This window comes from Pteropus alecto, unplaced genomic scaffold, assembly GCF_000325575.1.
Source record: "Pteropus alecto unplaced genomic scaffold, ASM32557v1 scaffold7, whole genome shotgun sequence".
Taxonomy (NCBI): Eukaryota; Metazoa; Chordata; class Mammalia; order Chiroptera; family Pteropodidae; genus Pteropus; species Pteropus alecto.
Window position 1 is genome coordinate 3,510,977 of NW_006494614.1, and position 11,809 is coordinate 3,522,785.

Sequence of the window (11,809 nt, forward strand, 5' to 3'; positions counted from 1 at the left end):
TAGGGAAATACAGAAATGATCTACAGCTATAAGAATGTGAAATACTCGAGCATCACTCAGGGTTCTCGTATGACAAGATTTATCAATCTTTAAAACGCTCAAAAGGCTGTGAGAACAAAAACTGTCAAACACAATCACAGCACTGGGGCTCCACAGCACCAGAAGAAATTAAGTGAGGATGTCACCGAGTAAGCTGCTCCTGCTCATACACTCACACTAGCCTAGAAGAAGCAGTAAGTGCTATGGAGTTTGAAAAAAAACCTTGCCTCACATGTGGAATAGCACGACACCTATACAGAAAAATAGCAAGCTAGTGCAGTTATCGGCGCTGACATTTCAGCTCAACATCCTCCCCCGCCCCACCCCCCTTCCCTCCTCAGTCCCACAGGCAGCTGCGGCATTGACAGAAGGCCTGTGTCAGTTTCCATCTGACTGTCACTCTCACTTCTGCCTCTATTATCAGCAGTGCACTGGGGCAGTCCCTGCTTGGAAGGGCTGCTGATCTCTATCTCTCCACTCTTATGCTGGCCCTGCCATGAACCTGACTAAGAGAGCGGGAGACAGAGAGAGCAGGGGGGGAAAAACTGTGTGTGCTCTGGGAAAGGGGCCGGGGGAGGGAGGAGGCGGGCAGTTGGGAGGGAAAAGAATGAGAAAAGAAAAGAGAGAGAAACCAACCAAAAAAGGTTAAGGAGGATAGGGGTGGGCCAGAGGGTGGGGGCACTAGCGAAGAGGAACAGACCGAGATGGAGTGGGGGGCACTGATACAGTTTGGGTCCTTTTCTTATTTTTCCTATCCATTCTCCAGCGTTCAGTCTTTTGTGTCAGCTTTCAGAAATGCTCTGTTTGACTGGCAGCCTGTCACAGATCAGTTACCACCTAAAGCCGCTTGGCAGCGAGAGGTGACGGCCCAGGAAGGGATCTAAGTGGGTTTATCAGTGCTTCTTTACGCCTCGTGAGCTCCTTGACACAAAAGGAAAGGGTATTAAAGATCTAAAGCGAGCCCAAAAGCGTGAAAGCTCCTTATAGGCTGCAGGATGTGGATGTGACTAAATTTTTAAATATTTTGAGTTGATGCTATTCATTTTGCCAATAGAGTAGAAAGAATTTTTGTTACAGAAATGAGTGTATGTTCCACTTGAGTGAGATTTGGAAAAGAGAGGAAGTCCCTAAAATATGTGCTTAGAATATTACAACTACCCTGTATTTACAATCATGAATCTGTTTTAAATATAAATAAAATGAAACACATTTTAAATAGGAATTTTTCACATTTACATGAGTCAAGTTCATCATAATATTACAGATTTTGCTTTTTTAAACATTATAATTTAATATTTGGTATTTATTTATTTATTTATAGAAACGGTAAGTATGAAGAAGATCCAGAATTCATTAGGTCTCTGCCATATCTTCTCTCATGATCCTTTATGCATGGATTATCATTAAAGTAGTGTATTTTTAATATGCCAATAGCTTCTCTCAGCACATTCCTATAACGGTAATAGTCCTACTAAGGATATCCAAGGCACAAAGCTGTCTTCTTTGTTATCTAATGATACTATTTTTCCCATTTTGTTATTAATTTAAGTTTTAAAACTGGACCTTCCCCCAGAATATCATTTGAATGCCATGATAATGGATTATCAACAATAGCCTACTTTCTGGTATCCAGGACAGACAGATACAATTTAGAAAGTGATTAAACCAAACATATTCCTGATTCCACAAACCACACGTGATCATGGCAGTCATTCTCTCAATACAAGCTATCAACTGTGTCAGGAGGCAATGCACCCTGCATGCTGTTAAAGGACTCTGAATTTTATTTTTTGTTATAATGAAAAGATTGAGAAAATAAAGATATTCCATTAAATATTTATTAATGTCTTAAAGTAGAAAGTTTTCTAATTCCTTGATTTTATGTAGAACTGCCACCTTTTTTAGTCCTTCTATTGTTTGCTTCTTAACCTGTTTTCCTTCTCTCTGTTTTCTGAGTCCCTTTTTAGACTTTACAAATGTTACCAAGCCTCTCTCAGAAAACTCTAGCTTGGCTGAAATTCTCTATTTCTTGACAGTTATCAACTTGATAGACTAGTAGATATGTGAGAATAATCAAATTCACCTCTTTGGTTTTACATATAAAAAAATGGATACACAAAATTTCCTACCTATACAGTGCTCTACTACAATCCTAAGTCCATAATATTATTATAATAAGAAAAGAAACTAAAATAAGACTTTACACAATCTTAGAAAAGAAGTTAAGCAACTATATGGAGCAAATGAGCACTGAGTCTTCTAGCTACATGGCCTGAGGTAAATTAACCTTAACATTAACCACTCTAAACCTGGTACTCTAATCCGTAAAATGAAAAAAAAAATCTTCCTCACAATGTCATTATAAGAATTAATGAGATAATGCATTCAAAGATTTCAGGACAATGTATGTCAAATCGTAAGTACTTAATACATGTTTGCTAGATTAATTGTTTCCAATTATTAATCCAAAGATTCACAGATAAATAATCAAAGAATCAAAAAGGTGGACAGGTCTTTTGATATTAACAAGACAGTCCATTTGCAAACCAATTAGCATAGAAGATGGGTGTCCAGTTTTACAATGAGCTTAGGTAGACATTTTACTTCCAATATGAGGTAACTTCAGCTAAATTCAATCATCTCATGTATTAACCCAGTTTTTCCTTTATTCTCAATTTAAAGTAGGTCTAAATGTGGCTTCTGAAAAACCTGGCATCAATGGAGTAAAAGTGAATCCAGGCCAGCAATTACATTGTACACAGGTGTCATCATTTAAAAAAAAAGACACCTGTTTTGTTCAAATTTAGAGCTAGGTGTCCAACTTAGAAACCCCTATTAAGACTGTGAGGGGGGGAAAAAAAACTGGTTTCAATTGCTTCTGCACTATTATTTACTGTTCTAAATAGTAAAGACTATTATACTAAGTTGAAGCTCTTCATTTTTCATTGAAACTAGGAGTTGGAAAGAAAGAGCAGATTTGATGGAAACAAGAATTCCAGTAGGCTTTCATCTCATTATCATAAGCTATAAAACTGAGTCAATTATCTTATTTTCTATTGCAAACAAATTATGGTCCCACACAAAATATTCTCATATTAGCATACATTGATCAGATCATTAGGGACACCATATGTAATGATTAAGAAGAGTTAAGGATATTGTGGGGGGGGTGCGGCATGGGGGGTAAAGAGTAAAATAAATAAACTTTCAAAATATCAGCAAAGGCTTCGTGTTCTAATCTCTACTTCGACCAATTTAACTTGTGCCTGGTGTCTTCTATAAATGGCAATGCATTATATAAAAGAGAAGAGCACTAAAGAAAAAATTATTGACTCTAGTTTCAAGGGCAATTTTCCAAATCCATGGCCAGGGAAGAGGGAGGAGCCCAAAAGACTGTTAAAGCTTGTTCTAGCCCCATATGTGCCCATTAACTTCACAAAAATAAAACTGCTCCTAGTCATAGCACCAACCCCAGCTGGTCATCTCACAAATGTGCCACTAGTCATGCACAAAAGGATGTGGATGGCTCTTGTGACAACTCCTAAAAATCGTGGTGGGAATAAAGTGACTATATCTACTTGTTGAACAATGCTCAAGCCACCAGTCAAAAGCTTTAAAGATTCTTTTTCTTTGTTTCTTCCTGTTTCTGTTGTGCTTATATTATCTCAAACTAATTTCTATTTGTGGAAGATCAGCATTTTCTAAAGGAGAGAATGGGTGTTTTTTTTTTTTTTGCTTCATTATTGAGGGAACAAGTAATAAGTAAGATGATTAGAAAACTGAGGTGTCACACTAAATGAACAAACAGGAATCATAAAGGCATTAAATACTAGAAAATATGGAAACATTTTTTAAAATCCAAATTCCCCTGGTTCTCAGAAACTGGTTTTATTTGATACAAAAGATTTTGTAGGTTATAAAGAGAGCATAGAGAATAAATAAATTTTTATGTAATATACAAATATATAGATTTTGGGGAGCTCTATATTTCAATATCCTCAGTCAGATCATTTAATGGAAAACTAGAAATGTGCTAATAAAAAGGGTAAAAAATAAATTATGGTTGGTGATAATCGAAAAATGTCAAGATGTGAGAGGAGTCTTTGGTAAAAGGCTCCGTGGATGCCCATCCTCTTCCTAATCCACTAGTGTTGTACTAAGAGGTTAGCATGCACAGAGCTAATCTTTTCTGTTCAGAACACTGCCATTAATTTATGATTCTATAGGTAGCAGAAACAACCTGGTTGCAAATTTACATGCTCTGGGCATCAAATAAACTAATTAAACCAATCTATACAGTAATTGTCTTCTACTGTTTACTGATTAAAAAGCCCTTAAAATAATGAGAATTCCTTGCAACAGGAAGGCTTGGACCCATGAGCTATGATGTCTATCAGTGGTCTCAGAACTCTGCCGGGAGGATACAAGGTTAAGAGGTAGTGAAGAGGAAGAAAATGCCTGGCCCGCCTCTGAGCAGTCACTGTTCTTTTGAGTCTCTGACTCTGAGACAATGTGACTTATCTCAGAGTTTAGAGCTCAGATTCTCCAAGTCACCAACAATACTCCCTCACAAAACTTTCAAATAAGCACAGTAAATTCTTTAGATAAATGTCTCACACAGAGCAAAAGCTCTAAGAGAAAATTCATCTATAAATATGACCCTTATAGAATAATGAAACACTGTTATTACTCAATTTACCCATAATTTATACCTTTTTTCTAAAAATTGTTTGCTTCTAGATCAAGGACTCTATGATTCTGACAACAGTATAATGGAGAATATGAGTTTTCATAGTTAGACAAGAAACAGTTTCTAAAGATTTTCAAAATTGTATGATTGTCATCTTGTACTCTAGGAATTCTCAACTACCAACATTTGGGGAAATGTTTTCTTACATTTTATAATGAAATATGAAAGCTAAGAGAAGATTCTGAACACTTTTCATAACACTCAGTGTTCTAGAATATTGAATAACCTGAGCAATGTTTTATATTCACTTTCTGTACATAACTACTTTGCACTCAAAAATACAATATGGTTTGGAAATATCATTTTAGAAAAATTTGTTTATAAAAAAATAAGTTTTCACCATAATCTAGATCAAAGATATATCTCTTGAATATATTCAGAAGCATTCATTAATTACTTTACTACTGCTTTTATTTATTTTTTTTTTAAAAAGGAACAAAAGCAGAAGAAACAAATTTATAACAAATTACTTAAAATAAAATGAGAGGTTACTGCATTACAGGATTGTCCTTCTATTTTTAATGTATACCTAACTGCTTCTATTTTTTTATGTATATCTCACTGCTGAACTATTCTAGTGTAATATTTTTTAAAATATGTATAAATATCTACCAGGTTGAGAACTTTGCCTGTCAACTTTCAGCATGAATTGAACCATCACTAAAAAATCTTCTAATGAAAATTCTGATGTAGCCATTAGCTGCAAATTACTGTAGTAGAGTTATGTCTGATCCTTTGTAAATTGCTAATGCTCATTAAAAATCAAAAGGACAGACCCTATTTTTTTAGCAAAATAGAGGTCCTCAAATTTTTAATAGCTGTTGCTAACAAAATGACAAAGCATCTTTTTAAAGTTTGATTTACAGTGTTAGTTCTGTGTTCATATCCCTCATTAGCTCTAATTCATAACTAGACAAGACAGGACCAATAATATTGCTACGAAATGAAATACTATCATATTTTGATTATATTTGCTTTAAACATATGTTTTGGGAGGGCACTCAGATGAAAATAGTTCTTTTCTCTTGGACATTTATTCATATTTTAGGAAAGTAATTTCTAGTGAATAAAAAATTAAATTATTAAATTCTACTAGAATTAACTTCCTCCTCCCTACAGATTCAACATTTGGTGATAGGCTAAGTCTCATATTTTCTATGTAAAGAACAAATGTAGATGTTTTAAAAGTATTCACATTGTACAATAATAATGCCTGATTTGCCTCTCTCAAAGGATTATTTTCAACTTTAAAAAATATCAAGTATATAAAAGTACTTTTCATAAATGATAAACAGATTTTTAAAGTACTAGTTACTATTGATTTTTATTTATTCTTTATTTTTTATTGATTTTTAAAGTATTAGTTACTGTTATTTTCCAAATCTGACATACTCAACATACAGAATATATGTTTAATTCTATTTCCTATTATTTTCAGGTGCTTACTCATCAGTATTAATATACCAAGTTCATATTCCTTTACTCAGCATGAAAGGTTCAAGGAAGGCTCACCAGAGGAATCTGGATACTTCAATTGAGACTTCCAACTGTTAACTTCACTCCAAATAATGTCAACAATACAAGCCACTAAAAAGCTTTTCTGTCTTAAATGTCTAATAGTATGGTAACTTACTCCCTTGGGGTAATGTAAAATAATCTTGAGACTTAATTTTAATATCTAACTATGCTACTTTGCCTGGTAGAATGGACCAAGGCTGTCACCTTGAAAGCAGGGCAGTACTCTGAAAACATGAGAGAGAAAGATATTGAAAGAACCTGAGAAAATACCCAAAGCATGATGGACTGCTTATGGATTGACCCTTGTCAGGAAGGAGAAGTTTAGGTCACATGAAGTCTTGGGAGCAAACAGGCCCACAGAGTGAAGCAGGGCTTCTGCCAATGATGAGAATGTTGTGCCCTGAATAGTATCCTGTGAAGAAGATACAGTAGTGATGAAATCCAGCTCACTCTCACAGTCTTGCTCCCTGAAGCTGCCCTGCATTCTCCCTGAATACATCGTTTTTCCTGATATGCTCCTCAATTTGTATGCCTAGGAGGCCGCTCCTTACTCTAATTCTTCCAGCTAGAGAGTAGGTATTTTATTATAATTTGCAGAAAGGTGAAGTATTGGTGGTGGCTCTGGGTTGAAGACAAATTTAGAAGACTAGCTGTTGCTTTCAGGGAAAAGATCAGATAGAAAGTATTTCCCTAAAGTAGGACTTCATTCTAGAGCATCTATGAAGTAGCTGTGAGGGAAATTTGTGAACGTTGAGGACATCCAAAAACCCTGGAGTTAAAAAGGTTGTGTGCATCAAATAATTAGCAGTGAAACTATAAAACTCTATTTTGACAGTTAGAAATACCTCAGATATCAAGAGCTGGGGGTAGGGTGAGGATAAGAAATGTGTTAGAGTCACCTAGAGAGGGAGATAGCTATTTTTTTTTTTTTTCTTAGCTGTATCTCTCCCACACTAGCTATAAATTCTATGGTGAGAGATGCTATGTCTTTGACCACTATATATACTTCACCCAGCAGTGTTCAATAATACTTGCACAATATTCACTGTGAGCCACTGTCCTAAGCACTTTACATTTAATAACTAATACAATAAAACATCCTTATAAGGTATTATTATTATTATTATTCCTAATTTGTAGATAAAGAACTGAGGAATAACTGAGCTTAAGTGACCTGACAATAAATCACACAGGTAGGGCTGAGATTGTACCCATTCAATCTAGCCTAGTCCCAAAGTCTGTCCTCTTAACCACCTCTGTACTATTCTAAGTAAATATTTTTCTGAATAAATGAATGAATGACAAATGTAACATTCAGAGAATTATTATGTTATCTTAACTGCACTGAATTTTAAATCATTCTTGGTTTCTAGAAAAATTTCCATTGGATACTCAATGCTTCAGCAGTTGGTGCATTGGAAATACACACAAGTGAGAAAGTTATCATAGTAGGGTGTCCTTAAGTGCTGCGATGAGAAAATATAAGCAGCTATGAGAGAATAAAGCTAGGGTATCCAATCAAGTCTTGGGTATGGGAGTCAGGAAAGGCTTTTAAGAGGCAGAAATATCTCAACTGAAATGAGATCTAAAGGATGATCTAGGAAGAGATAATTCTAGTGGGTAAAAAAATAGTACTGCGCATCTGAGGGACAGAAAATGTTCAGTATAGCTGTAGTACAACGTATGAGACAAATATGGCAAAAATAAAGCCTACATGAATGGGCGACAAATAGAGGGTGTGAGAAAACATAGTTTGGACTTCATCCTTAGCATTCAGAAGTCAATGATGGATTTCATGCAGGGTGGATCAAAGAAGTGATATGATTTACATTTGATTACTATGGCTTATGTGTAGAGAGAGTTTGGAGGATACAAGGCTTTAGGCTAAGATTCAATTTAAAAATCTTTCAAGCAATTCAGGAAACGTTAAGTATCACCATGGTGAGTCTGAGGTGTCTGAAGGATAATCAAGTGAAGATATTTAGAAGAATATTGACTCTCTAGGAATGAAGCTTGGCAGAGAGGTTTGAGCTAGAGAAACTGACTTAGGTGCTTGGTCTAAAGATGTCTTCAATATTCAAGAGTCAATGAGGATTCCCAGGAAGAATGTGGAGTGAGAAGAGTCTCCAAGTCAGAGAGGAGGAGCCTCTCTAAGGAACCTCAACATTTAAAGGCTAGAAAAAGAAAAGAAGTCTGCGAAAGAGAGTAGAGTGTGTGTTTTGAAAGCCAAGAAAATCATAGTAAACTAAGTCTAAATCTATCCACAAGTCAACTAATATAAAGCTGAAAATAACCATTGCAATTAGTCCCAAGGAAGTCCTATGTAACCTGAATGAAAGCAGTTTCCCCCTGGAGTCTTAATATCTAAGACTTAAAGACAGAAATAATCAACTGAAAGGTACGAAGTAAAAAATAGACAACTTTTTCAAAAAGTTTTGCCTTACATTATCTTTTAATAAGAAGAGAGAGGGCAATAGCTCGAAGGGGGATCCTGAGTCCAAGAAGAAACTGTTCTTTTTAAGAGAGCAGAAAAGTGAGTATATTGAGTACATATGGCAAGTGGATGACAACAAAAGTTTGAAGGTACAAGAAATAAAAGGGATGATCACAACAGTAAGAGACCTAAGAAATCAGGAAGAGAAGGAATCCAAGACCCAGATCTAGAAAGGGAAGGTCACATTTGCTCAGCTGGAAAGAAATAACAATCACAATGCAGATAAATGTGTAGGTGCAACTTTCAGAAAGAAAAGAGATTTTTCATCTGATGTTCTCCATGAAGTCAGTCAATTTTGGCATGCTTGTGCTCACTGGTATCTTCTTTATACTTGTTGGAGAGATAGATAGATAGATGGGTAATGATAGATGATAGATAGGTGCCTAACAATATTTTGGTCAATGACAGATGGTGGCTCCATAATAATGAAGCTGAAAACTTTCTATTGCCTAGTGCTGTAGCCATTGTACTGTAGTAGAGCAATGCATTACTCATATGTTCATGGTGATGCTGGTATAAACACACCTATTGAATAGTCAGTCATATAAAAGTATAGCCTATACAATTATGTACAGTACATAATACTTGATAATGATAAAGAACTATGTTGCTGGTTTACATATTTACTACAGTATAATTTTTACCATTATTTAATAGTATACTCTATTTTTTAAAGGGTTTTCTGTGAAACAGTATGCAGTGATACACCAGGAGCGACCTCATATATCTCACGTTGATGGAGTCTGTTGATTATATCATATCCTCCTGTGCTTGATCTGATCTTGTGTTGTTTTGTTCATTATGGCCCCTAAGTATATAAAATCCACAATTAATGTTGCAAGTAAAAGTCCACATGGAGTGCTTGATCTGGAAATGAAATTAAGAATGATTAAGGTGGAAAATCAGTGATGGTTATTGTTCACCCGTCAGGGATGCCCCATTCTAACATAGCTATGGCCTTAGAGAACAAGGACAAAGTGATGGAAGCTGTTAAAAGATCTGCTTCATTGAAGACGAGATTAACAAAACTTTGAGAAGAGTCTATATTAGACATGCAGAAACTTCTAATGACCTGAATTGAAGACCAGACAGAAGCATATCCCACTCAGCACCATGATGATCATTGCCAAAGCAAAACAACATTGAAATAAAAGACTGGACCTGACTACAATTGAATTTACTCTAGCTCTGGGTAGGTTAAACCAGCGGTTCCCAACCTTTTTGGCACCAGGAACCAGTGTTCCTATGAGAATCTAATGCCTGATGATCTGAGGTGGAGCTGAGGAGGTGATGCTAGCACTGGGGAGATGAAGCTTTGCCTGCTTGCCCACTGCTCACTTCTTTCTGTGTGACTCAGTTCCTAACGGGCCATGGACTGATACTCGTCTGTGGCCTGGGGGTTGGGGACCCTGAGTTTAAATGATTCAAGAATCATTACTCATTATTTAATGTGAATGTGAGTGATGAGTCCACAAGTGCTAATGTAGAAGCAGCTAAAGAATTTTTGGAAGCTCTAGATAAGCTGATTGTAGAGGAAAATTAATTGCCACAGCAAATATTCAATACCAATGAAACTCCTCTACTCTGTAAACAAATGCTTGAAACAACTCTCATTCACAAGGAAGCCAAGTCAATGCCAGATTTGAAGGGTTTTAAGGACAAGATAAGAGTCTTGCTTGGGGGCAATGTTTCAGGCTACAAATTGAAACCCATTGTCTCTGGCACAATGAAAGCCCTAGGCCCTTTAAGCATATCAATAAGCACACACACCTAGTGTACTACAGGAGCAACAAGAAGTCATGAATGACCCAGCTGCTCTTCCAAGATGCCCTCCTGAGTTGCTTTGCCAATGATATGGGAAAGTACTATTCAGAGAATAACACGCCTTTCAAGATTTTGCTTATTGTTGATAATACTCCCTGATATCCTCCTTTTACTGGAGATCTTTATCCCAATATCAAAGTGGTGTTTCTCTCTCCAAACACCACCTCTTTCATCCAACCAATGGATCCAGGGGGAATAGCAGTTTTCAAGGTCTACCATTTGAGGAAGACCTTTGCCCAGGCTATCGCTACAACTGAGAAAGACACTGATGCAATTCTGAAAGAATTACAACATCTATAACAGCATCAAGAACCTTTCTTGGTCTTGGAGTGATATCACCAAGAAGTGTATGAATGGCAACTGGAAGAAGACAGTCTAGAGGTTCATCTATAATGCCAAAGGATTTTCCAAGGATGTGAAGGTTACAAAAATCAAAAGTGCTGTCATTGAGATGGCAAACAACTTTAACCTAACTAAGTATGAACGAGGATGATGCTGAGTTGCTCCTAGAGGTGGTTCCTGAGGAATTGACTGATGAAGAGTTGTTGAAACTGAAACAGGAACACATAACTAAAGAAGAGGTAAGAGAGAAGGAAACTGCAGGAGAAGGTAAAGAAGAAGAACCCCCTAGAAAATTTATAGTAAACAGGTTAGTAGAAGCTTTTGCAGACCTCAACAAGCTCCTTAAAAAGTATGAAAACATGGACTCCAACACCAAAAGGTTTTCATTAATAAAGAGAAATGTCCATGGCACAATATCTGCTTATAAGCAAATCTATGATGAAAAAAAAAGGAACAAATCAAACAAACCACATGGACATATTTCTGAAAAGAGTGACACCTCCTCAAGAAGTCCTTCAGAAGGTATTCCAGAAGAAGGCATTGTTACCATAGGAGATGATGGCGCCACGTACATGTTGCCCCTGAACACCTTCCAGTGGGACACAACGTGGAGGTGGAAGTGGTGATATTGATGATCCTGACCCTGTGTAGGCCTAAGCTAATGGGTGTTTTTCTGTCTTAGATTTTAACAAAAACGTTTAAAAAGTAAAAAAAAATTAAAAACAGTAAAAAGCTTATAGAATGAGGATATAAAAAAGAAAATATTTTTGTGCAACTGTACAATATTTGTGTTTTAAGCTAAGTGTTATAACAAAAGAATTGAAAAGTTTAAAAAATAAGTT